The 25,960-nt window shown below is 34.4% G+C and overlaps 1 protein-coding gene across 3 annotated transcripts in view; it reads right to left on the bottom strand.

Moving 5' to 3' along the window:
* CSMD3 (CUB and Sushi multiple domains 3) overlaps positions 1–25,960 on the bottom strand; it is a 1,388,861-nt gene that overhangs the window by 907,029 nt on the left and 455,872 nt on the right. The window lies entirely within an intron of this gene.

The raw sequence follows: 25,960 nt of genomic DNA on the forward strand, positions 1-25,960 counted from the left end.
CTTAAATTAGAGTCAACCTTAGTGACGTGGAGAGAGTAAAATTTTCGGGACCTTCATTTGTTGATGTAGCATGACTCAAAATGAGAAGAAACACCTGAAAACATAGATTGATAATCAGAATGTGGAAGTATGAATCTAGGAAAATTGGAAATCGCCAAAATATAATGGAACACAAAAAGATTGATATCACTGGCATTAGTGACCTGAAATTGACTGGTATTGGCCATTTTGAATCCGACAATCATATGGTCTACTATGCTGGGAACGACAAATTGAAGAGGAAAGGCGTTGCGTTCATCGTCAAAAAGAACACTTCAAGATATTTCTTGAAGTACAGCACTGTTAGTGATAGGATAATATCTATATGCTTACAAGGAAGATCAGTTAATACAACTATTATTCAAATTTACTCACCAACCACTAAGGCCAAAGATGAAGAAACTGAAGATTTTTACCAACTTCTGCAATCTGAAATCAATCAAACATGCAATCAAGATGCACTGATAGTTACTGATAATTGGAATGCAAAAGTTGGAAACAAAGAAGGATTGGTAATTGGAAACTATAGCCTTGGTAATACATATGACACTGGAGATGCCAAAAAAAAAAAAAAAAAAGTTGATAGAATTATATTTTAAACTCACAGAACTTGATTTGAAGTCCTACTGTTTTTGTTATCAATAAACCCTTGTTATCAATAGATATGAATTATTTTTATACAAAAGTGTTGAATTTTTATTATATTTCCCCAGTTGGTTGGTTGCCTTTTAATGTCTTTTCAATCAGAATAAAGTGTATTTTTATTTGTAATTTTCTAAATTGCTTTCAGGTTTAGAAAGCCATTTACAATCAGAAACTAAATGAATCTTCATGTATGTCTCCTGTATTTTTGCTTTTATGTTTTGCATTTAAATCTTCAATCCCTTTAAGATATATTTTGGTATTTTGGTGCAAAATGGAAGGTAAAATACATATTTTTTTTTTCCCATACAGTGGCCAATTTTCCCAGTACCCCCTGAAAACGCTCTATTCCACACTTTCTTATCATACATGCCTTATCAAAACCTATGTTCTAATATATACTGGAATTTCTGCCTTTGTCCATTGATCACCTCTATTTTCATACACACCTATCACATTATTGTAATCTTGTATCTCTTTGCATTTCTATTTCTATGACTGGTAGGAAAGTCTACCTTCATTATTATTATTATTATTTTAGTTTTAGTTATTTCCTCTTGTATTTGTTTCCAAAGTTGTCATCAGGTTCATGAAAATGAACTTTTGAGGTCCTGGTTAGGATTGGATTATTTTCATCTGAGAAGAATCGACAGTCTGGACCATGGTTAAGAAGAGCCAACAAATGGTACAGCAGAATTGCAAATTAATTAGAAGAGACTCCATGACCAAGCAGAACACACACGAGCTGGACAAATAAAAGATCAGCCTGGTTCTGTCTCTCCAGATATGTCTGCATTCTTTTATATCTTCCAGTGAAATTATGTCATTTTTCTTATAGCTCCTGAACATTTCTTTTAGGATAAATCCTTATAATATTTTTTATTTAAAAAAATTATTTTTTACAGTAGTTTTAGGTTTACAGAAAAAAATTGCAGAAAGTACAGAGAGTTCCCCTCTCCTGCCCCTGCACACAATTTCTCCAATTATTACCATCTTGCATTAGCGTGGTAAATGTGTTGCAATTGATAAAACAATACTGATACCTTATTATTAACAAAAGTCAGTAGTTCACATTAAGGCTCATTCTTTGTGTTGTACAATGGCTTTTGACAAATGCATAGTGTCACGTGTCCACCATTAGAGTATTAGGCAGAATAGTTTCATTGACTGTAAAACGTCTTCTGTCTTACTTACTCAGTCCTGCTCTCCTCCCCTTGAACTCCCCAAAACCACTGATAGGATTACTGTATAACTTCTTTTTATATTTTGGAGAGAGTCCTACTTTACCCTCATAATATCATCTAACTGCTTGTTGCTTCTGAATTTTGTGTATTATCTTATGCCTATTTAGTTTTTTCTTGTGTCCTATTAACTCAAATTTTCTTTACTTAATTAACCTGCCTTTTCTAGATTTATTGTCTACTCATTTCAAAATCAAAGCACCTATTTCATCTTTATATTTTATTTCTTTAAGCACAACTTCCAGAACAATGTTAAATGCCATATATACTTTCAAATGGAAAATGTAGGAATAGGAGTGGAACTAGAAATATTTCATTGAATATAAAAAGAGAAGAAAGCAAAAATGAGAATACTGAAGGAGAATATTACAGAACAACCAACTAGTTGGACCTTAAATTTGCTTTTCCTGACTGTCCTCTAGCTTGGTGACAGAAGTCAACTTCTGCACTAATCCTCAATCCATCAATCTGGGAATCACTCCAGAATTTTCATTTCCACCTAATTCTGAGTTACCTATTTTGTTTACTGTTGTTAGCTGCCAACAAGTCAATTCCAACTCACGGAGATCCCATGTGTACAGAGAAGAACTGCTCCATAGGGTTTGCAAGGCTCTGATCTTTTGAAAGCAGATCCCTAGACTTGTTTTCTGAGGCGCCTCTGGGTGGGTTCAAAACCCCAATCTTTTAGCTAGTAAAAAATTAGCTAGTAGGTGAGCAGAATTTGTACCACTCAGGGACCTGTTGTTGTTGTATGCTGTGGAGTCAATTCCAATTCATAGTGACCTTATAGGACAGAGTAGAATTGTCCCATAGGGTTTCCTAGACTGTAATATTTTATGGGAGCTGAATCTAAGGTCTTTTCTCCCATGGAGCCACTGGTGGTTTCAAACCTCCAACTTTGGGGTTAGCAGCTGAATGCTTTAATCACTGTGCCACCAGAACGCCTTCCCAGGGACATACTACCTTGTAATACTCTCTTTCTCAACTTCCAGGATTTGACTAAAATAGATTCCTAACTAGTTTTCATTCCCCAGACAAAATTCTTTATCCAATACACTGTCAATAAAGTGTTTCTTCTAAAAAATCAAAGCTGTCATATCATTCTCTTGCTTAAAATCTTTCAGTGGTACTCAAACACATATACAATATATTTCATCCTCAAACATCCAAGGTTCTGCAAGATTGGAATTTTATTTATCTATTACTTTTTTTTTTTTTATTACATTTAAGTCTCTCAAGTATTCCCAATCTTTATTTATTCTTGCATAGTGAATTTCTTGCACTTCCATGAAGTCATCCTTTGTGTATGCTTTCTCCTTTTCCTGGGATATCTTCTGAGTTCTTTCCTTTCTATTTCACAATGGCTTGTGTTTAGAGCCTAAGGCCAAGCATCATTATAACAGGACAGTGCTTCCAGAAGTCCTTCAGGCAGTCTTAACTATTCCTCTTCAGAGTTCCTATTATTCCTTCAGTATTCTTTGATCATAACATTTAGTACAATGTATACGAAACTAGATGAGGAAATTATTCTCTCTCTCTCAGTCTGTCTCTTTCAGTCTCTCTCTTTCTTCCACATTTTTAGAATTTTGTCTGACAAAATTGTTCTCAAAAGATGTTTACCATTAAATATGATTAGAAAACTTGTGCTAAAGCAAGAGCAGGCATTTACTGGAAGTCTGAACCCCACAAAAAATGATAAAATATAGCCACGTTTAGTTAGTAATTTCATCTCTAATAATTTGGAAGATCAACAATGGAAACTATTTTAGTTTTATTTTGGAAAAAAACTTAAGAACTCTTTGAGAATAAAGCTGTGATATAAAATTAGGCAAACATGATCATACAATCACAGAGATGAGAAATACCAAGGAAGAAACCTAGCATATTCAGTTATGTATTAAATGTTTTTAAAAAGCAGAAACCAAAAAGTTAAAATATAAGTAAAATTTTATAATAACATAAATTCATTTCACTATGCTCTAATTTTTTTTTCTTCTACATCAATGGCTATTCAAAAAAATAATAATTTTTTTAGTGTTTATTATATACAGTTGTTGTTGGGTGCTTTTGAGTCAATTTTGACTCATGGTGCCCCCATATGACAGAGTGAAACTGTCCCATAGGGTTTTCCAGGTTGTAATCTTGACAAGGGCAGATCTCCAGGTCTCTCTCCTGCAGAGCCACTGGGTCAAATCACCAACCTTTCAGTTAGTTATGGAGCACTTAACCGTTGTGCCACCATGGTAAAAAACTTTTATTATATACTAGACACTAAAAGTACAAAGTAATGCCATCAAAAAACTCTAATAGAAAAGCTGAAGAAATTTGAAAGATTAATAATGGAGTCATATTTGGAGGTATTCTGATATTCTGACTTTGGAGGACAGTTGAAAGTTTTATGAGCAGAAAATCATATTGGGAATAAACAATAAATTTTGTTTTCGTGTTCTTTTTAAATTCCACTTTTCAACAGGATTTAACCTTCCTTTAAAGGAATATTGACTTAATGTCATCTTTAGTGTCTAGAACAATGCCTAATACATAGTAGACACTCAATAAATTCTGCTACATGAATACATGAATGACTGGTAAACATTTTTTTCTATGTTGATCTTTTTACCATTCATAGTCTAAACTCATGATTCACAACACCACCACTGAGAGACATGGTGCACAGATAATTGTATGGTATGCCTAAAAGTAATTTTACTACTAAAGATTAAAATGTCAAAGTTTTAAAGTAATTTCCTTCAAATAAAATTTAGAGAATTCTCCTTCCCTTACTCGTGTGCCTTCTTGGGTAGCTAAGGAACTGTTAGTGTTAGCACTACTGTTTTGGAACTGGCCCATAACTGTGAATGCATCAACACAAATGTGTCCCGCATGTGTCATCAAAGTTCAAAATCCACCGATTTGCACCATCCTATGAAGTCTTTTAAAGGGTTCTTCTGTCTTTGGTTTCTCTGTAAGCAGCCCTTGCATTGTATTATCTGTGCTCTTCTTTATGTTCTTCTCTCTGATGTGCTATTCCTGCCCACTTGACTAAGTAAATTGCTACCTATCCTTCAAGATTCAGCTTATATGACACTTCTCTGTGAAAGCTGTCTTTCTTCCTGACTCCACACTTTGTACTGCCTATATTATATGAGTAATTACCGTAGAATTACATAAGTATTTGTCTTTATGTCTTACTATTGCTTAAGGGCAAAGAAACAAAGTCAAGTAAAAAGTTACAGTGTTAGCACTCTCTAAATCTTTGCTGAATGAAGGGTCTAAAAGAGTGCTCATGACATCTAGATCAGCCACCTTCTGATGCTTATTTGAATCTTGGCGACAGCACCATAATGTAGTTATTTGAACTTGTATCTGCAAATATTATTACTAAACCCTTTTGAACAAATCTCCTTTCAGACGTTTGCAGTTTAATTTTACTCATTTCAATCAAAATGTCTGACATTATTGTCTACTATTTTATCCTAATGCAATCTTTTACCCATTTGGAACAAGTTTAACATTTCCTCTACATATATGGTTTCAGACATGTAAAAGCAGTTGGTATATATGCCACTAAAATCTATTTATAATCTAATATATGATATCTAAATTAAAATTATTGATCCCATTCCTTTCATTCAAACAATAAACATAAAACAAATGTAAGTATTAAATAAGGCAATGATTAATACACCAATCTGAATAATTTATATATTATATCTTAAAGATTGCTCCCAGCATATGAACTAGATCCTGGGAACTTGAAGCCTCGGAGTGTGACTTACAGAAAGAATACTCTGCTGATATTTGCATATCACCAGCATGAAACACTGGCCACATCATTTTGCTTTCAGTTAAACAAACAGAAAAAAATTTCTTAGATGAAAAAGAAGAGTGCAAATTCTAAATATTAAGTTTTGACTTAGCATGTCCTGAAAAGGATTATCTTCATAAGACATGTTTCATTTTTTCATGCCCTTTTGCTAGTCTTAAACCAAAACATTTGGAAAATCTACAACTGATGATTCTTACTTTTGCCTGCCTCTAAATGACTGAAAGGATTTAATTTTCAGTATTTTATAAACAAATCAAAAACAAACAAAACATTTTTTGAAGTACTTCCAAGAAATTCTAGATCCTCAGAACATGTAAACTGTTGGTTCCATCACTCTGGAGAGTAATTATGCCAAATATCTCCAATGCACAACCAATTGCCTCCTTCAAGTCTTTGCACAGATATCATTGTCTCAGTCAGGCTGAACCTGATGACCCTATTTTAAATTATTGGTCACTCCCACCCCCAAACCAGGCACATCCTATCACCTTTACTCTGTTTTATTGTTCCCCCAATAGGCTTTATCACCTTCTATATTTACCTTGCTTTTACTCATTTATTTATTATTTATTAAGTTTGCCTGTCTTTCACCTAATACGTAAGCTTCTTTAGGCAGATATTTTTGTCAGTTTTGCTCGCTGATGTATCCCCAAAATCTACAACAGTTCCGGAAACAAAAAGGTGATTAAAACATCCACTCCTCTCTTATCTACATGATTAGGTTCCAAGATCAGGTCGTTATGGGAAAATTGGCATCATGTGAAAATGAAGGATTTTTTTTTTTCCCAGACCATCCATTTGTCTGATTTTTTTTTTTTTTTTTTTAATTTAGAAAATGTGATCCCAGAAATAATAACAGCTAAGATTTACTGGGAAACCCTGGTCATGTAGTGGTTAGGAGCTACAGCTTCTAACCAAATTTCGGCAGTTCCACCAGGTGCTCCTTGGAAACCCTATGGGGCAGTTCTGCTCTGTCCTATAGGGTTACCATGCGTCAGAATTGACTGGATGGCAACAGGTTTTTTTTTTTTTTTTTGAGATTTACTGATGTGCTCATCATTGTGATGAGTCCAATTATGGATTATTTCTCTCTGGAGAAGGCTTGGAGGAAACAAAGCTAGATAAAGACGGGCTGTGTGACTAGAGGGCCCAAGGCTTAACAAGGTTCACCTTCCGCCATGTGCTGGGTCAGAGCTTCCCTCATGGAGCCACCTCCAGGGCTCTACTCCCACCCCTGTAAGCCCTGCATTCACAATCCTGGAGCCTGTTCTGTCCTCTGGACCTGGACAGTTACCAAGGCTTTGGGCTTCCTATGAGATTGCTGGGAGCCTGGCTGAGCATCCAGCCCTCAGCTGGGCCCACCAAGCTGGATGCCTCAGCTCAGTTCAGCTTACTTTGGGATGTTATTAAACTTGCACACACTTCTTCCAAATACTCTCTCTAATGTCTCCTTCCTTCCTTCCTTTCTATCCCACAGCAATTTTAAGCTGCAGGACCTCAGGCTGCATAGGAACTGGGAACCCAGAATAGATGTTCTCTGGCCCTCTCTGTTGCTCAGTGCTGCCTGTGTTTCTGCCCAGAGGGCATTGCCAAGGACGAGGCTGGCCTAGAGTGATAGCTGGAATTGGTGTACCCTTCGGCAGGAGGGAGCAGAGGGCCTGAGGCAGTGAGGCCCAGCTTCCCAGAGGCTGCCCAGAGACCCTCCACGAGGGAGGGGATGCTTGGAAACCATTGCTGCCATGTCCACCACCTCTTTAATGTGAAAAATAGTCAGATAGTAGATATTTCACTATTATTGAAAATGTGAAATACAGGATAACAAGATAGTCGATAAGTGAGGAGTAGGTGCAAATATTTTGGAATAAATTAAGCTAATAGCTTATTGGTTTTCATGGAAGTCAAGATTAAATATATTAATTGGCTCTAGATACCAAAGTCAACCCCAGAGACAGTACATTCTTTTTAAATCTTGTTAAAAATTTTCTGAAAAGTCAGGTTTTTTTTTATTTTCTATTTTTGAATTTACCATAATGAAAAGCCAAACATGTTGAATTATTAAATCCCACAGTTTTATGCTCACTAAACTGTCTAATTGGAAAAAATGAAAAACAACTAAAAGAAATGCAGCATATACTATGGTGACGGTAAGCATAATTATCCACAAAATTTTTAAAATAAATGATCTTTAGTTATCAGGAATTATAATTTCTATTTAAAAAACTGAGTACTCTTGACCCCTTAATTACATGGTTCAAGACTGTTACAGACTTATTGCTGTTAGGTGCCATCCAGTCCCTCGACTTACAGAGACTGTGTATACAATAGAATGAAACACTGCCCATCCTGCAATATCCTCACAATAGTAGCTATGTTGAGCCCATTGTTGCAGCCACTCTGCCAGTTCATCTCATTGAGGGTCTTCTTTTTTTCCAACCCTCTACTTTACCAAGCATGATGTCCTTTTCCAGGGACTGGTTCCTCCTGGTAACATGTCCAAAGTACAAGTGACAAAGTCTCCATCTTTGCTTCTAAGGAGCATTCTGGTTGTACTTCTTCCAACGTCATAACTCAAAGGCATCAATTCTTCTTCAGTCTTCCCTATTCATTGTCCAGCTTTAGCGTGCATATGATGTGACTGAAAATACCTTGGCTTGAGTCAGGTGCACCTTAGTCCTCAAAGTGATATCTTTTCTTTTTAACACTTTGAAGAGGTCTTTTGCAGCAGACTTGCCCAATGCAACAGGTCATTCAATTCCTTGACTGCTACTTCCACAGGCATTGAGTGTGAATCCAAGTAAAGTGAAAGCCTTGAAAACGTCAATCTTTTCTCTGTTTATCATGATGTTGCTTATTTGTCCAGTTGTGAGGATTTTTGTTTTCTTTATGTTGAGCCTAATGAAGGCTGTAGTATTTGATCTTTATCAGTAAGTCCTTCAAGTCCTCTTTGTTTTCAGCAAGCAAGATTGTGTCATCTGCATATCACAGGTTGTTAGTGAGTGTTCCTACAATCCTGATTCTGAGTTCTTCTTCATATAGTTCAATTTTTAAGATTATATGCTTAGCATACAGATTGAATAAGTATGGTGAAAGGATACAACTCTAGTGCACACCTTTCCTAATTCTTAACAACACAGTGTCCCATTGATATTTTCGAACCACTGCTTCTTGGTCTGTGTACAGGGTCCACATGAGCACAATTAAGTGTTCTGGAATTCCCATTCTTCACAATGTTATCTATAATTTGTTATGATCCACACAGTCAAATGCCTTTGGGTAGTTAATAAAACACAGATAAACATCTTTCTGGTATTCTTGGCTTTCGGCCAGGATCCATCTAGCACCAGGAATGATATACCTTGTTCCACATCTTCTTCTGAATACAGCTTGCAGTTCCCAGTTGAAGTACTGCTGCAACTGTTTTTGAATTATCTTCAGTAAAATTTTACTTAAATGTGTTATTGATGATATTGTTTCATAATTTCTGCATTCCATTTGATCATTGTTATTCAAGGTGGGCACAAATATAAACTTACGGACTAATTAAATGAAGTATGACTTAGGAATGTGCATTTGGCTCTATCAATAATCAGCATAGGCCTGGACATGTATTATATGTACCTTAACAGGTGCAACCAATTGATACAGGGCCCGTAACTGATGCAGCGAATCCAGATAATTTCATATTATTGTTTCAGAATATTACCATGATTTTATTTGAAAACAGATTTGTATCTTATGAAGTCATTATTATTATTTTTTTAATTCATACTTATGCAGCATGCAGAAGGAAAAAAAAAACAGACTTCCTAAGAAAACAAGGCAGCACTGAAATAATGGCCTATTGAGGGTCTTGCACTATAACATAGTTCGATGTAACTACAACTCTTTACTGACAAAAAAGAGGCATGAAATGAATACATAAATGAGCCTTGTCTATAGATACTTCCTTTTACAGTACAAAATAATTTATTTTTGTCATACTTCTATTAAAGTTTTTAAGAAGCAGTATTACAGGACATCAGCAATATTTTTTGAAAGGATCCCCTGGATTCTGTTTTAAAAATATCACTAAATGCTGGCTGAAAGCAGAGTAACAGAAGGATGTTTACCTGTGTTTTATTGACTATTCAAAGGCATTCGACTGTGTGGGTCATAACAAATTATGGATAACATTGCAAAGAATAGGAGTTCCAGAACACTTAATTGTGCTCATGAGGAACCTGTACACAGATCAAGATACAGTTTTTCAGACAGAACAAGGGGACACTGAGTGGTTTAAAGTCAGGAAAGGTGTGTGTCAGGGTTGTATCCCTTCACCATACCTATATCAGGATTGAAGGAAGACTCGTTAACAACCTGCAGATGACAAAACCTTGCTTGCTGAAAGTGAAGAGGACTTGAAGCATTTTCTGATGAAGATCAAAGGCTACAGTCTTCTGTTTGGATTACACCTCAACATAAAGAAAATAAAAATTCTCAAAACTGGACCAATAAGCCACATAATGATAAACAAAGAAACGATTGAAGTTGTCAAGGATTTCACTTTATTTGGATCCACAATCAACCCCATGGAAGCAGCAGTCAAGAAATCAAAAGACTCATTGCATTTGGCAAATCTGCTGCAAAGGACCTCTTTAAGTGTTGAAAGCAAAGATGTCGCCTTGAAGACTAAGGTGCACCCGACCAAAGCCATGGTATTTTCAATCACTTCATATGCATGTGAAAGCTGGACAATGAATAAGAAAGACTGAAGAAGAAATGACACCTTTGAGTTGTGGTGTTGGCAAAGAATATTGAATATACCATGGACTGCCAAAAGGATGAACAAATCTGTCTTAGAAGAAGTACAACCAGAATGCTCCTTAGAAGCAAGGATGGCAAGACTGCGTCTTACATACTTTGGACATGATGTCAGGAGGGATCTGTCCCTGGAGAAGGACATCATGCTTGGTAAAGTGCAGGGTCAGCCGAAAAGAGGAAGACCCTCAATGAATTGGATTGATACCGTGACTGCAACAAATAGGCTCAAGCATAATGATTGTGAGGATTACACAGCATCGGGCAGTGTTTCATTCTATGGTACACAGGGTCACTATGAGTCAGAACTGACTAGACAGCACCTAACAACAACAACAAATTTAGATGTTCCTTTAAATATTTTTTTCACATTCATGATTATATTTATTCTTTTTAATGATTTTACACTTCAGGTAGAATCACTGGATCAACACTATCCTTGTGACGGCAAGGAAAGAAAATACCAAGGTTGATTTGAAAGTATTCTTCTGTCTTGTCCTAAGTGTACTTTCATTTTGTACTATACATAGTCAACTAAAGTCATGTGAATAAGTACCTAAGTCAAGTTGAATTAATGATCTTCAAACTCTACAAGTGTGAAGATTTTCATTATCAAAATTTTTCAATTAGACTTATACAAAGTTTAGTGATTTAGAAATCTCTGATACAAGTCTATATGCATTCTAACAAAGTGCGGAGAGCTTATATTCCAGACACCCCTGATACTGAGTTGCAGCCTTTGATTTTCTCTGTTCTACTAAAAGAAAGCACTTGGGGCTTCTAATTTGTGAGTCAGTTGTGCTAATATTAATTATGAGCCCTGCACCGGTCAGTACGGAATTAGTTTTAACCTGATGTTGACAGATCAACCAGCAAGACCAGTTTTTTTTTTTAAGAACAGGAAACATGCAGACACATACCAGATAACAAAAACAGATCAATAAATGTGAAGATCCCAGAAATAAAAGGGCAAACTATATTGTAAATTTACACGTCATGGTTTTATGTTGACATTTTCAATTGTTCAAAGATTTTAAAGTAAGCAAGATTTGGTGCTAACATATTTAAAAAAAAATGAATTTAAGAAAGAATGTAAAAATTTAAAGAAAGCAGTTGGAATATTTCCTATAGAATGTTTCGTACTATGCCCAGCATCACAGCATGTCTCATCATCTTAGAAAAAACACTAATGCCCAAACTGACATTCTCACGAGAGGATTTCTCTTTTTATTTATTTATTTTTTAAGAAGAAGATATAATCAGTCATCCCTAGGGAAATAAAACAGTGATGCTCCTTTAAGGAAATCACCTTAAACTTTAATGCAAATAAAAAATTAAACAGATTTTTGAAGCATAATATTTCTAAAGTGAATTAAGGCAAATCTTATACATCTCAGAAGGCATACATCTGAGTAATAATATGTACATCTGACTTGCATGATTGCATGTAATCTAATACACACACATGATTGATGAGAGGCAAAAGGATAATAAAACAATTAAAATAAGAAATCTTGATTAATTTTTTAAAGTCTTCAGCCCATCAAATATAAAATGTACACAAATATTGTTTGGAACATGTTTATATTCCACACTGCACGGTCAGTTACCTACGGAAATAAATTATGTATGGTTGGTGATCTGATTTATAAGCTTGCCAGCAGAGTTCAGAGGCAATGTATCAGAAACTTAAAGACTGCCACATCTTAAATAAGAAAATGGCATTAAAGCATTAGCCAACTCTTCTAGTGACATAAGAAAATACATGTCAAAACTAGAATAAGTTTACGTAAAGTTTTAAAGAGTACTAATAAAAATTAAAGAAAAAACTTTTAAAAACTATACATAAAAAAAATTTTTTATATGTATAAATATATATATATATACACGCACATATTTATTTTAAGCTTTTAAATTTGAGAGAGCATATTCAGGATCATGACTTGTGCCCAGTAGTGACTGCTCTATAATTGCTGTTCTCTAAGGGGGAATTCAGTTTAAAGGAATTTGCATGAAGAGGTCATTTTAAATATAAAATATTAAGCATGTGAACCAACCTATTTAAATATCTCATAGATATAAAAATACATTTCTATACACAGTTCCATGATTACGTATTATTTCAGCTACAGGTAGTTCCCAACTGATGATGATTCTGAGTTAAGAAAAACTGCATTTGCTATCAACTACCATCCTTTTTTTTTTTTTTAACATCTTATCATTAGTAATAAGTACTATATGTTGAAGCATATAATTTACCGATGTTATCATTCTCATGCCAACCCCCAAAGACAAAGATTGCATTTACAAAGATACTGATAATAAAGGCCAATAATAATGAAAACTAAAAAAATAAGATATTCTATTTACATCAAAACAAATTTAGGACAGAGTCATTGGAATGGAACCCTGTCGTAAGATGAGGACTACCTGTGTATGATCTCAAAATAAAATTACATATTCTCTATTTTAGCAATTTAAAAGTCTCCAAAAGATCGAAGCTCCCAGGTCTAGCAACTGTGATGTGTACACATGCTGGAAGGGAGAGTTATGATTTGGGATTATTTCCAAATTGTCATCTTCCAGTATCAGTTAAACACTTTAACAAAGAGTCAACATGTAAAGTAAAAAACAAAACAAAACAAAAAACTCTAGTAACTATTTCACAATGTATGAAAAAACAGTAATTCTTTTGAAGCTTACACTTTGAGAAGCAAATGTTGCATTTCTCTCTTATAATGAAAAATATGGTGTTGACTGCATCAGCCTGCAAGGCTGTTTTAAGGGTTATTTCATTCCACCTACTGCTTGCCGTCAGAGAGGCCTATAGTTTGGACAAATTATTGTCTATTCTATTTATAATTTCCAAATACGGTAATTTTCTAATAAAACTTGCTGATGTCTCCACAATCACTATCTTAGATATTTCCCAAAGTATACATGCATTTCAAGTATTTCCACTGTGTCAAAAATAAAGGATTTTCTATAAACAGATTATATTATTTTTTCACATTAATGAGATGAATCAAATGAGTATTTTTTCCCCTGAAATCTCTATTAGTCAACTCAAATTTTACTGTCTCATTTGGATCTCCTTCAGTCACTCAACTTTGCCACAAAAATAAAAGATTTTCAGATGCTTATTGTACACCTACTATATATATACATAGCATACAATGTAAATATATATTTCTAGAATTTTAAGGTTTCACACATTAACTTCAGTGAAAAATGCTGCATTTATGAAAAAAACACTGCCAACCACTTTGGCCACTCAACTGTATCAGAATTTCCCGAAGGTCAGGTCTTCATTTGAAATTCTTCATAGTGATTATAACACCAGCACATAACAGGTGCTCAGTAAATGTGTCGAATTGCATTAAATGTCAACACCTAACCTTCAAGAAAAAGTCATCACTTTTTCCCTTCAAGAAAAAGAGCAAATGTGCCAAGATGATATGTCAATAACATACTGTAGAAGGAGGGAATTTTTTAAAGACTTCACTCTAAACTTATCTTTACTTTTCATATTATAATGAATTTGGAGATCAGTTTCTGGTGGTACCTTTTCAGAAGTTACTTCAGTGATCTATTTATAGGGCAGGATATTGTAACTTTAAAATGTAAATATCTAGCCTTGTCATGATTGCAAAGGGGAATTTTGAAAACATTTACCAGCACCACCTTGGAAAATATTATCCATAAAGGCATATTTCAACAAAATCTTATCATTTGAAAATATTATTACACAAGACTCATTCATTCTTACCCTCGTGATACAAAATATTTTAAATTAAATTGTTTATATACTTTATTAAGCAATCCCACATTTTCATACATCCAGTAAAATTTTAATAAATACTAATTTACAATAATTATGTAAGTACAGAGTAGCCAAGTAAAGCTTTTAAAAATATGTTATCTATGAGTTTTGAAGATCTGGGGTTTTCTACCACAGATGGGAAATTGTTTTTTCATGAATTTTCATTCCTTTAAAAACGTGCCCAGAGGAGGACTGTAGATATTTTAGTTACTCCAGTTAAATAAGAGATAACATTTTCCACTGGAATAAGTAAATTAGATTTTGCTCCATCCTAATTTTTCAATCTTAAAATCCAGCACCTCTTATGTTAACAAAAAAACCAAAATAAACAGGACTTGGGAATATGTAAGTAAAGGTTACATTCAATAGGATTTGAACTTTTTTTTTTTTTTTTTAATTCTGTAAAAATTAGCATAGTGTGCTTACAAAAATACCTGGGGGGCGGAGGGGCACATTTGGCAAACAGATGTAGAAGGCTGGAGTTATTTGTGTAAAATATGGTATTTTGCTAATTTAGTTATTTTAAGGCCCCTACCCTTTTAATTGCTAACCAAAGGGTTGGCAGTTCGAATCCGCCAGGTGCTCCTTGGAAACTCTATGGGGCAGTTCTACTCTGTCCTGCAGGGTCGCTATGAGTCGGAATCCACTCGACGGCACTGTTTTTTTTTTTTTTTTTCCCCTTTTTAATAACAGATTTACAGAAGCAGAGGCCCTACCTATCTTTTTCAAAAATCTACCTTAAAACTGTAGAATAATACAGAATCCAATTTAGACAAACTTCTAAAATTGGATTGAATGGAATCGTTAACAAAAATTAATGTTAAAAAAGGGAGAATTTAGTTCGTATGCTTCAGTGGAAAAACTATCTTCATTAGCGGTTCCAGGACATCAATATTAGGCCCTTTAGAGTTCAAAAAATACCAAAACATGAATTTCCAACTTCTAAATATTTGGGAACCCTGGTGGTGTAGTGGTTAAGAATTTGGCTGCTAACCAAAAGTTTCGCAGTTTGAATCAACAAGCACTCCTTGGAAATCCTGTGGGGCAGCTCTACTCTGTCCTATAGGGTCGCTATGAGTCAGAATCAACTTGCTGGCAATGAATAATGGGTTTTAAATATTTGGGGAATTAAATTTTTGGCCACATGTTTATCATCTATTATTATCCAAATCTCAAATGTAGAAAACACACAATGAAGTTATCATTCAATAATTTCATTGGAAATAAGCATAAGACAATTTCTAGTTATGTCATATTAATAAACATGAATTAATTTACCCATGACAACAAGGAACCCTCGAATACTCACAGATAAAGTTGAAATTGTTTTCCTTTTTTAAATTCTACTCACTTACATATTTTTTGATTAAAAAAAAAAAAACCTACTACCTTCTAAAGCAATGGGATGAATAGCATTCAAAATGTACTCCAAAAGTCTATAAGTAGATGTGAAACTTTTTTTTTTTTTTTTTTTAATACTGGTCAACTCTGTTGATAGCTAAAGTATTGGGCTAGATTATAATACACATTTCTTCAATGCATTGGAGATAAACAACTAAATAGAATTTTCCAAACGTTTTCTTTTTTCCTATTATAGGACTGCTAAAGAAAAAAAATGCTATTTTTACCCATTAAGTAGAATGTTGTAATGATTTGAAAGATTTTTTTTCTTAAATGAACTCATTGCTCATTAATTGAAAATTGAAATCCCATTTAAAATTCACATCAGTGTGTACATAACCTTCATTTAAATAAATCTCATTACTTTTTTACCACAGAACTTTGAGAATCATGATCTACTTTTCTTGCTTTTTCCAATTATTTTTAATTTTCAAACTATTTCTTCCATGTATTAACCAGTTTGGAATATCAAGTATCGTAGGTTTGGGTTAAGACATGACTTGAGCTTTAAATACTTCCAACCAAACATTAATATAATATCTATACCATACAGCAACATCATGACTCCCCAAAGACATTCATATGGATTAAAATCTAAACAGTTTAGAAACTGACAGTAAAAATAGGTACAAATGCTCACTTCTCTTGGCATTTCCAAGTAATTTGAATGATTTTATTTTGTGTGTTAGACTATAAAACCAAAATTTTGTATTCCTAGCACTGCATGGGACAAAACTTATCAGACCTATGTTTTAGGACACAAATTTAGAGCCTAGAAAAGTAGAGAAACATTTGTCTCTCATATTCTTGGCTTTCATTTGGAACTATCCATTTATTCCTGTTGCTGCCAAGTCAATCCTGACTCACAGTAACCCTACAGGACAGAGTAGACCTGCCCCATAGGGTTTCCAAGGAGCAGCTAGCAGATTTGAACTGCCAATATTTTGGTTAGCAGCCTGAACTCTTAACCACTGTGCCACTGGGGTTCCATCCATTTATAGTGCCCTGATAAAAGCTGTCCTTCAATTACTGCATCCTACATTCGTGGTCTACAGTCCATCCATTTTTCCTTGTATACTGTCCTTGTTGCAGAAAAATACATTCTAATATAGAAATCAAATTCAATTTTTCATGTGAATATCTTCACTAACCACTGATTCACAAACTCATAAATTCTAGAAGTGGCTAAAATATTGAAAAAAATGAAGTTACAGCTGTATGTAGAATGTAGACAAAAAGAAAAAGACCATTTCCATCGAGTTCCAACTCATATCACTTGCTAATTAGCTTGAGTTTCAGAACTATGAGCCTCTTCAGCGACAACAGTTATTCATATCGGAGTCTGACAACATTGGAACAAAGGGGAAGGAAGATGAGGTGTTGGGGATGGGGTTACTACTTTTGCTTCTGGGTTTTCACCGAAAATATCTGGTATGGAAAAGAATAGCCCAGGAATTTTCTGTTTAAACTGCAGAGGAAAGCAGAAGACAGTTATGGGAAGCAGCCAGAGACTTAGCAGAAGATGGGTTGCTCTGTGAGTTGGAATCAATGCAAAGGTGATGGGTTTTCTCTTTTCTTGGAGGTAAGCCTAACACATTTTTTTTCTTCTTTTTGTAAGATACCCATGTTAACTAGGGGGAGTTAACCTTGTGGTAGGTACTGAAGACAAAGGGCCTTACTGTTATGCCAAAATTTATGTGGGGCTCTGTTAAGCTGCAGGTCCTTGGAACAGAATACCATACACATGAGATTACTTAACTGGTGACGGATACCTATTAACTAGAGAAACCAAGATAATATTTCTATTTGTTGCTTATTTAAAATCTTTGTTTTATGTTTTGGTATCCACCTACTTTATGAAAAGTAATATCTATGACAAAGAAATGCCATTAAAGTTATACAGTTGATTCTGGTTATTCATGGTAGTTGTGTTCCACAAAGTACCCATGAATACTGAACCATTGCCCTTGGGGGAAATACAAGATTAAGTTTCTGCAAGTCTCTGGTCAGAATGTGTTTGTGAACCAATTTAATACAACACCTTGTTTTATGTGTGTTTCTTTAAAAAAAAAACAATACATATTGCTGATTCATTAACATTGAACTCACAGTTAGCATCCCTATAGCTTATGCCTGCATGAAGCTTATCTAACACTTGCATTTTTTGTACATCACAGATGCTGGCATTTAGGAACAGTATGCAGAAAGTCCTGGTAGCACGGTGGTAAAGAGCTCAGCTGCTAACCGAAATGTCAGCAGTTCAAATCCACCAGCCACTCCTTGGAAACCCTACCGGGCAGTTTTGCCCTGTCCTATAGGGTTGCTACGAGTCAGAATTGATTCGACGGCAATGGATTTGGTTTCAGTGCTGTAACTGGGGGCCATTGTAAAACAGCAACATCACCAACAAAAAGCACCGAAATGAGAAAATCACAACACTAAACAGACTGAAAAAAGAGCACACTTGTTTCCAGTATGAGAGCTGAAACAAGAAAACAGAGCTTTGTGCTCACCTAGAAATATGTGTACCGTGACAAAATTTTTGCCGCTCTTCATGTGTCTATGAATGACTGCAAAAACACCACAAGTATTGATCTTAGAGTTACCAACAAATCTTAGGGAATAGGTAAATTCACAAATATGGAATCAATGAATAATACATATTGACTGTGTTTATTTTCAGGGAAAAAAAAAACTGAGAGAAAAGAGAGTTGTATCAAAAACACTGCAGAAGTTGCACGTCTATTCTGTACAACAGGCAAAACAGCTCAGAGCTGGTGAAAACCGTAAGCCCAGAAATTAGCTGAGGTTTAGGAAGTGTTAACTCCACACTGAAGTTCCTTGACATGCTATATCAAGGAGAAAAATCGCTACTGTGATTGCCAATACCAATACTAGCCTTGAAAACATGGTTCATATTCATCATCCTATTTCTTTTCTATTCAAATCTCTCCTCAATTCAATGTAATCTGACTTTCAGTAGGAACACTCCACTGGAATCTAGTTTGATTACCATCAACTAAACACACAAATCCTTAGAAACTTTTGATGGCAAAGTTTCTTGGCTTCTCAGAGCATTTGGTTATCTGCAACCCGCACCCCCACCCATCCAGTCTCTTCTCTTTGATGAAGCTATAACTCTGTTGTCTCTTCCCACCTCTATGGCTGCTATATCTCAGGTCCTTTAAACCACTTACCATCCAGTCAGTTCTGACTGATGGACACCCGACATGTATCAGAGTAGAACTGTGTTCCATAAAGTTTTCAATGGCTGAATTTTCAGAATTAAATCACCAGATCTTTGTTCCAAGGTGCCTCTGAGTGGACTCAAACCTCCAACCCTTTAGTTAGCAGTACGGTGCATTTACTGTTTGTTTGCACCTGGTCCTTCATGGTTCAATATTTCTCAGCTAGCTAGTGTTGTCACAATTGCCACGCTCATCACTCTTCTGTTTTAGAAGGTACATGCTGTCTGAAAAACGTTAGCTACTTCAGAGGTTTCTGTTATGTACAGAAGGAGCATCAGCTTTAGAGTTGAAAGGCTTTATTAGGGTGTTAGAGGAAACTGTTCACATGGACACTGAAATCATCCAAAATGATAGTTTGAATTATAAAAACCAAAACCCATTACCATTGGGTCGATTCCAACTCATACTGACCCTATAGGACAGAGTAGAACTGTCCCATAGGGTTTCCAAGGAGTAGACGGTGGATTCAAACTGCCAGCATTTTGGTTAGCAGCTGAGCTCTAAGCCACTGCAGTACCAGGGCTCCAGTTTGAATTATAGTGAAGAGTAAATGTGTGAGTCATGAAGTTAAGTCCTACATGAGGACCTAGCAGCATGACCTGGATAACTTGTAGAAGATCGATAAAGTAATTAAGGTTGGTAGACCAAACTGTAAGAGCCTCAAAATGACACTTTTTTGAGAGCAGAACTAAGAAAACAACCTTTCTCCCTCTGAGTAGAAGAGAGCTACTATAAAAACACATTCCACAAAAAGTACTGTTTTGAATTGTTTTCTTTTTCTCATTTTTTTTTTTTTTTTGAAGACTTTGGAGGAAAGAGAAATAAGCTTAAAAAAAAAAAAAAAAACTAGTCAGGGAAATAGCATCTCTCTACTTGCTGAATCTAGGGATATGTTTCCCAGCAGAAAATTAAAAGAAAATACAAGCTTTTACATTAATGTTTTCCAGGTGAAGTGATTCTTATAAGTGAAAATCAAGGCATTAATTACAGGTAAGACAATATGAGGCTGAAAGCAGAAAAATAAAGTATTGATTATGGAAGGGCCCTGATATTTTTAAGTGTTTTGGAATTGATGAGAGGAAACATACAGGTGGAGTTAATTGTTCACTTGCTTCCAAATGAATTCCCATAAGGTTCTTTTGATTTAATAGATGGTTTAGTGCTCCATGTATTTTTGACACCTGGTTGTGGTAGTTCTAGAATTTTCTCTAGAATTTATTCCTCTAGAATTTCATGCATGTGTTACAGTAGATGCACTTTCATTAACACTATTTGGACACATACGTGACAGGTTAATTAAAAAAAAAACAAAACAGTAAGATCAAAGTATCACTCAGTAAAATGATAAATAAAATTTTAAAATATTTATGTCATCTTACAATATGTAGATGTGTAGTCATTCACTAATCTTCTGATATACATCCCAGGAACTTTTAAGTAAATACCTAAGAATTGCAATGGCAGTTAGTACTTTTCTTTTTTCATACATGATGCATACCTTCTTATCATTTTAATTTCTTAAAAATCAAATAAAAATTAAAAACACCTATTAAGCTATATCAGGTTTAATATCCATTATTTTTTCTTTTGTCATTTCTATTATTTTCTGTTTTAACTATTTTCTGTTAATATTTTCCTATCTTTAAAGATATTTACATCTAATTCATAGGAATGTTTTTAATGACACATCCTATGAAATTTTTCCAAAGCTTTCAAATTGGTTCTCATATAAGCAGCTTTCATTGTTTATTCATTTATATTTCAGCCAGTTATGTAAATACATATTCAAAATAATTTCAACAGGCATTAAAAAAAAGCTTGGACTAAGTACAATAGACACTAGATGAGCATGGAACTGAACTATTGAGAACAGAATTATTCAGACAAACTGCAGAGATGCCTGCTAACCAAAACAGCTCAATGAATCATAGAACTCATTCTGTATATTTTATCAAAGAAATGGGAAATGTTTGCTAATCCAGCAGGTTAATTAATTGAGGATTAGTGAAAGACAATTTCTACTCTGTCTGATGGTTTCTATAACTGAAAATGTTGGTTTCTATAACAAATAAAAAAACATAAACACAGAAGGATGCAATACTTATCAAAAAGCAGTTGAATAGATTTCTAAATACTTCCCGTCATGGACTGAATTGTGTTCCCCAAAGATACATGTATCAATTTGGCTAGGCCATGATTCCCAGTATTGTGTGATTGTCCACCATTTTGTCATCTGATATGATTTCCCGATGTGTTGTAAATCCTATCTGTATGATGTCGAGGAGATGGGATTAGCAGCAGTCATGTTAATGAGTCAGGACTCAATCTACAAAATTGGATTGTGTATTGAGCCAGTCTCTTTAGAGATACAAAAGAGGGAAGCAAAAAGAGAGACATGGGGACCTCCTACAACAAAGAAAGTAGTACCAGGAGCAGAGCATGTCCTTTGGACTCAGATTCCGTGTGCTGACAAGCCCCTAGACCAGGGGAAGATTGATAACAAGAACCTTCCTTCAGAGCCAACAGAAAGAGAAAGGCTTCCTCTGGAGCTGATGTTATTGTTGCATGCTGTCGAATCAATTCCAGCTCACAGAGACCCTGGAGCTGGCACCCTGAATTCGGACTTTTATCCTGCTACACTGTGAAAGAGCAAACTTCTGTCTGTTAAAGCTATCCAATTGTGGTATTTCCGTTATAGCAGCTCTAGATGACTAAGACACTTCCTATCCCATGTACACGTTTTATCCCATGTATCTAAAATGAAAAGACTGGAAACATGGGCTGAATTACTAAAACATTGCCTACTTATTTAATATTCAAATATTCCTTTTTGTTAGCAAAAGTTTAGGTATAACTATAGGGTCACTATGAATCGGAATTGACTTGACGGCAATGGGTTTAACAGATTGATTAAAAAAAATAATAATTATCCAAAAGTCTTTGATGATTCCAATTACGAGTAACTTATTATGAACAGAAAATGCAAATTTTACCAAAATTTGGAGAAAAAAAAGTTTATTAAAAAATGTCTACTTTCTGAAAGTTAGTTTAGCATCATAAACAATCATATTAACACTATTGAAAATAATTTAGATGACTATATTATGAGATGATGTTAGCTGCCACTGAGTCAGCCCCCAACTCATGGTAACCCCGTGTTTTTCAAAATAGAACTGCCTCATAGAATTTCCTTGGCTGTAATCTTTATGGAAGCAGTTCTCCAGGTCTTTCTCTCCCACAGCTGCTTTGTGGGTTTGAATCACCAACCTTTCAATTAGTAACTGATAGCAAACTGCTTCCACCACTCAGGTCCTATTATCAATTTATAGTCTGTAAACTCATTTTACAGTACAATGTCTTAGGTAATATAAAAAGTATTAAGTTAAGTGATATTCATTTTCAGTTATGTGAAACATTTGCTTCTATTACAACTGTCAAATGAAAAGAATAATATAATAAAACATTTATATTATCACTTCTTAAACTGTGTCTTGCTTCATCATTTGAGCCTTTTAATACAAGTATGATGTAACCTATGTTGGGGAAGTTTGTTTTGCAAAGCTACATATACCCCCTCATTTAATTCATCTGAAACTACACAAAAGCATTTCCTGCTTTTGTGAGTGGTTAATATGTCAATATGAAAGTAGTTATAGTTTATAGATTTAGTAATTTCCCATTGTTTTGTTAAAGGTCCACTTACAAGTAAGAACAAATTTGGATAATAATTTTGACTATTTACATTTTTTTCCTTTTTTAGTACGGATTCAAATGTTTCAATCATATTTTCTATATCAATGTTTTACATTCAAAATTTTCCTTTATTAGTAAAGAACCTGATTAGAAAAATAGAAAAAAGAAAACAAACTATACATTATAAAGTTATAGAATTGAGATTCGAATCCAGGTTTCCTGGCATTTTTTTTTCTTTATTTTCCTAGCAGGACAGAAAACTCTGCCTGCTTCCATCATAGCTTCCTATTCAACCAATGTTAAGTCATTATTGTGAGATAATAAGTTATTTATTCAAAGTGTATCCTCACTTTATGGACACTGAAATAGGTATTAGTTTATACTAAACATACCATATTCAACTTTTAATGTATAGTTTGTTTACTGTATTATCAGGTTTACATTTAATTTGCTGATGAAATAACAACTCAACCTACATTGGACTCACTACTTATACACTTGATTTCCTTTGAAAATTAAAACACTGACCTAAAAAGCAAGCATACTGTTCAGGGATGCCATCTTATAAGTCTAGTTATTAGCCACCCACTGTTCTCAATAAATCAGTCTGCAAACTACTGATCCATGTCCTATTTGTTGGAAACAAGTGCCTACAAACCAAACATTTTTCCACTGAGTTTATTCAGTTAAAGATACTCTACTTTATGTAGGTATAATTTTTGCTTAGAGATTTTAAAGCAGAGTAAATATCTGTGAATGTAATATGAAAATTGTGACTCAAAAATGGTATATTAATAGATGGTTGAGCACTGTTATATTTTGTAGTACATGAAAAATACATTTTGAATATAATTAGCATACATAATTAACACCCCATTTTGTCAATTTCTCTCAAAAATATATAAATTATCCTTTTTTTTTTTCCTCTGATTGATGTCTAATCTACTCAACATGTTTACAAAGCAAGCAACCCAAGGAGAAATGAGAATAGTAACCAAGTCATGTAAAACTTAGAATTCTTTAAAATAATAATAACAATTGACTTATTTAAGCTCCATCTCATCTACAAAGGTATTCAAGTCCTATCAAAAAAATACAAACAGGATAGAAATAAGGAATTGAAGAAATTAATAAAGGGAAATTAAGAGAACAAGATAAAGCCACCCAGTGGTGATCTTACGCCTCTGTGGACCAGCTTTCAAGAGTCAGTTCTGCCCATCTCTTCACATCTCCATGTTGAAGGATAGCATGTGGGTAGTGTGGTTGGCCATGGAATTGGAACATGCCACATATTAGGGTTTCTTTTTTTTTCATTTTGGGAGAGGGAGCTTAGCAGCACATCGCTGAAGCTACTCCACTTCTGCAAATGTGTAGCACAGGAATATCTATGGGGAAATGTTCCAGTTCAACTGTACTGTACAGTTGCTCAATATGACAAAATTATGAACCTAGAGCATAACCATAATAATCTAACTTCATTATTTAAAAACAGTACAATTTAAAGATTTTAATTAAATGTTCATGGAACAATCATTTTTCAGTTGTGTGGTTTCTTGGTGTACCCTCCTGGATAAATGAGTGAAAATACACAACAATTTTACTGGCTGATATTGTTGGTGATATAGAATTTTTGGATATCCGAAAGCCTATCAGTCCAAAACACTGCATTTGGTACATATTTATTCATACATAATCCAGTGCTTTGAGCTTGTTGAGATTATATGAAACTATTTTTTTTAATTTTCTTTGGCAATAAATAAGTAGCAGGATAAACTCTTTATTGAGAACACCCTTAGTGTGTGGCAATAAAACCACAATATTTGTTTACGGAATATGTGCCTTGTTACTGTTACTTTTACCTTCAAGTGCATCAAAAAACTGTTTCAGATCACTAAAGTTCAAATTAGAGACAAAGGATGGAGAACAAAAACAGATCTGTCTCTCTCTTTATTTTCAGGTTCTTACATCACTCCTTCTGACCCTCCATTATGATGTTGATGAGGGTCAGGAGTTACTATAGAATGAACAGCTGAAGATTAAGTAAATTAAGTTCACAAAACTTAGAATAGCTGTTGCTAAGTTGGAATGCATATGATATAGTATTATTGGTATCTATTAATATTGTCATATATCCTAATATATGAATATATGTTATTGTTATACTTTATATTACATACTATATTATTCTATGGTACATTATACTGTATAATATGGTGTATATGTATATATATATGAACATATACGTGTATACTTTATAACTAAACACAAAAGTAGTGATATACTCATAATGCATGCTCAAAATGTTTATCCTGATAGGTGAGCAAAATTAAAAGTTTGAAGACTTTGACTAGTTCTTGTCTCAAGGACAAAGAACAAGGAAAAGGAAAAAAAAAAAAAAAAAAGCTAATTGTTCCATATATTCTGGTATAGAGAAGATTAATGATCAGTGGTAGAATGGCCAAGTCTAAATTTCACCTGTTCATTGTATAGCATGTTAGAACAAAAGTCCAAGACTTGCAATGTCTTAGGGAAGATATGGCAGTCAATTTCATCAGTGCAATTCAGGGTTTGAGACCATGTGCTCTGGAATCAGACTGACCTGGTTTCGAATTCTAACTCTGCCACTTAATAAATGGGTGATCTGGAGAAGACAATTAATATTTTAAGCTTCAAATTCCCCATCCATAAATTGTGGAGGAATATTAAGATTGTTGTAAGAATTTTAAAGCTCATGGTATAGGTCCTGAAGGAAAAAAAATGCTTAAATATTAATTCTACACTATGACTATAATTTGGTGTAGAGGACGTGAATAGAGAGCGAAAGGATGAAGGTAATGGACAGTATTTAAAAATTTAAAAACAAAGAAGGAAAAGTGAGATAGACTGACTACAAAGTGAACAAAGCTAAACCAAGTGTTTGGCTAGTTAGGGAAAACTCAGCATTTTTCTCAACTTTCTTTTAGATTCAACATTCAATAATTCTTAGAAGAGTCTACAATATACTTAGTTTGAATTGGCTTTCCTGTCATATATCTTGGGAAACCTGATGGTGTAATGGGTAAGAGCTATGCTTGCTAACCAAAAGGTTGGCAGTTCAAATCCATCAGGCGCTCCTCGGAAATCCTATGGGGCAGTTCTACCCTGTCCTTTAGGGTCACTATGAGTTGGAATGGGCTCGACAGCAACAGGTTGGTTGGTTGGTTATTTTGGGAGGACAACCCTCACAAACATCAATCATGCACATTAT

This window comes from Loxodonta africana, chromosome 14 (assembly GCF_030014295.1).
Source record: "Loxodonta africana isolate mLoxAfr1 chromosome 14, mLoxAfr1.hap2, whole genome shotgun sequence".
Classification (NCBI taxonomy): Eukaryota; Metazoa; Chordata; class Mammalia; order Proboscidea; family Elephantidae; genus Loxodonta; species Loxodonta africana.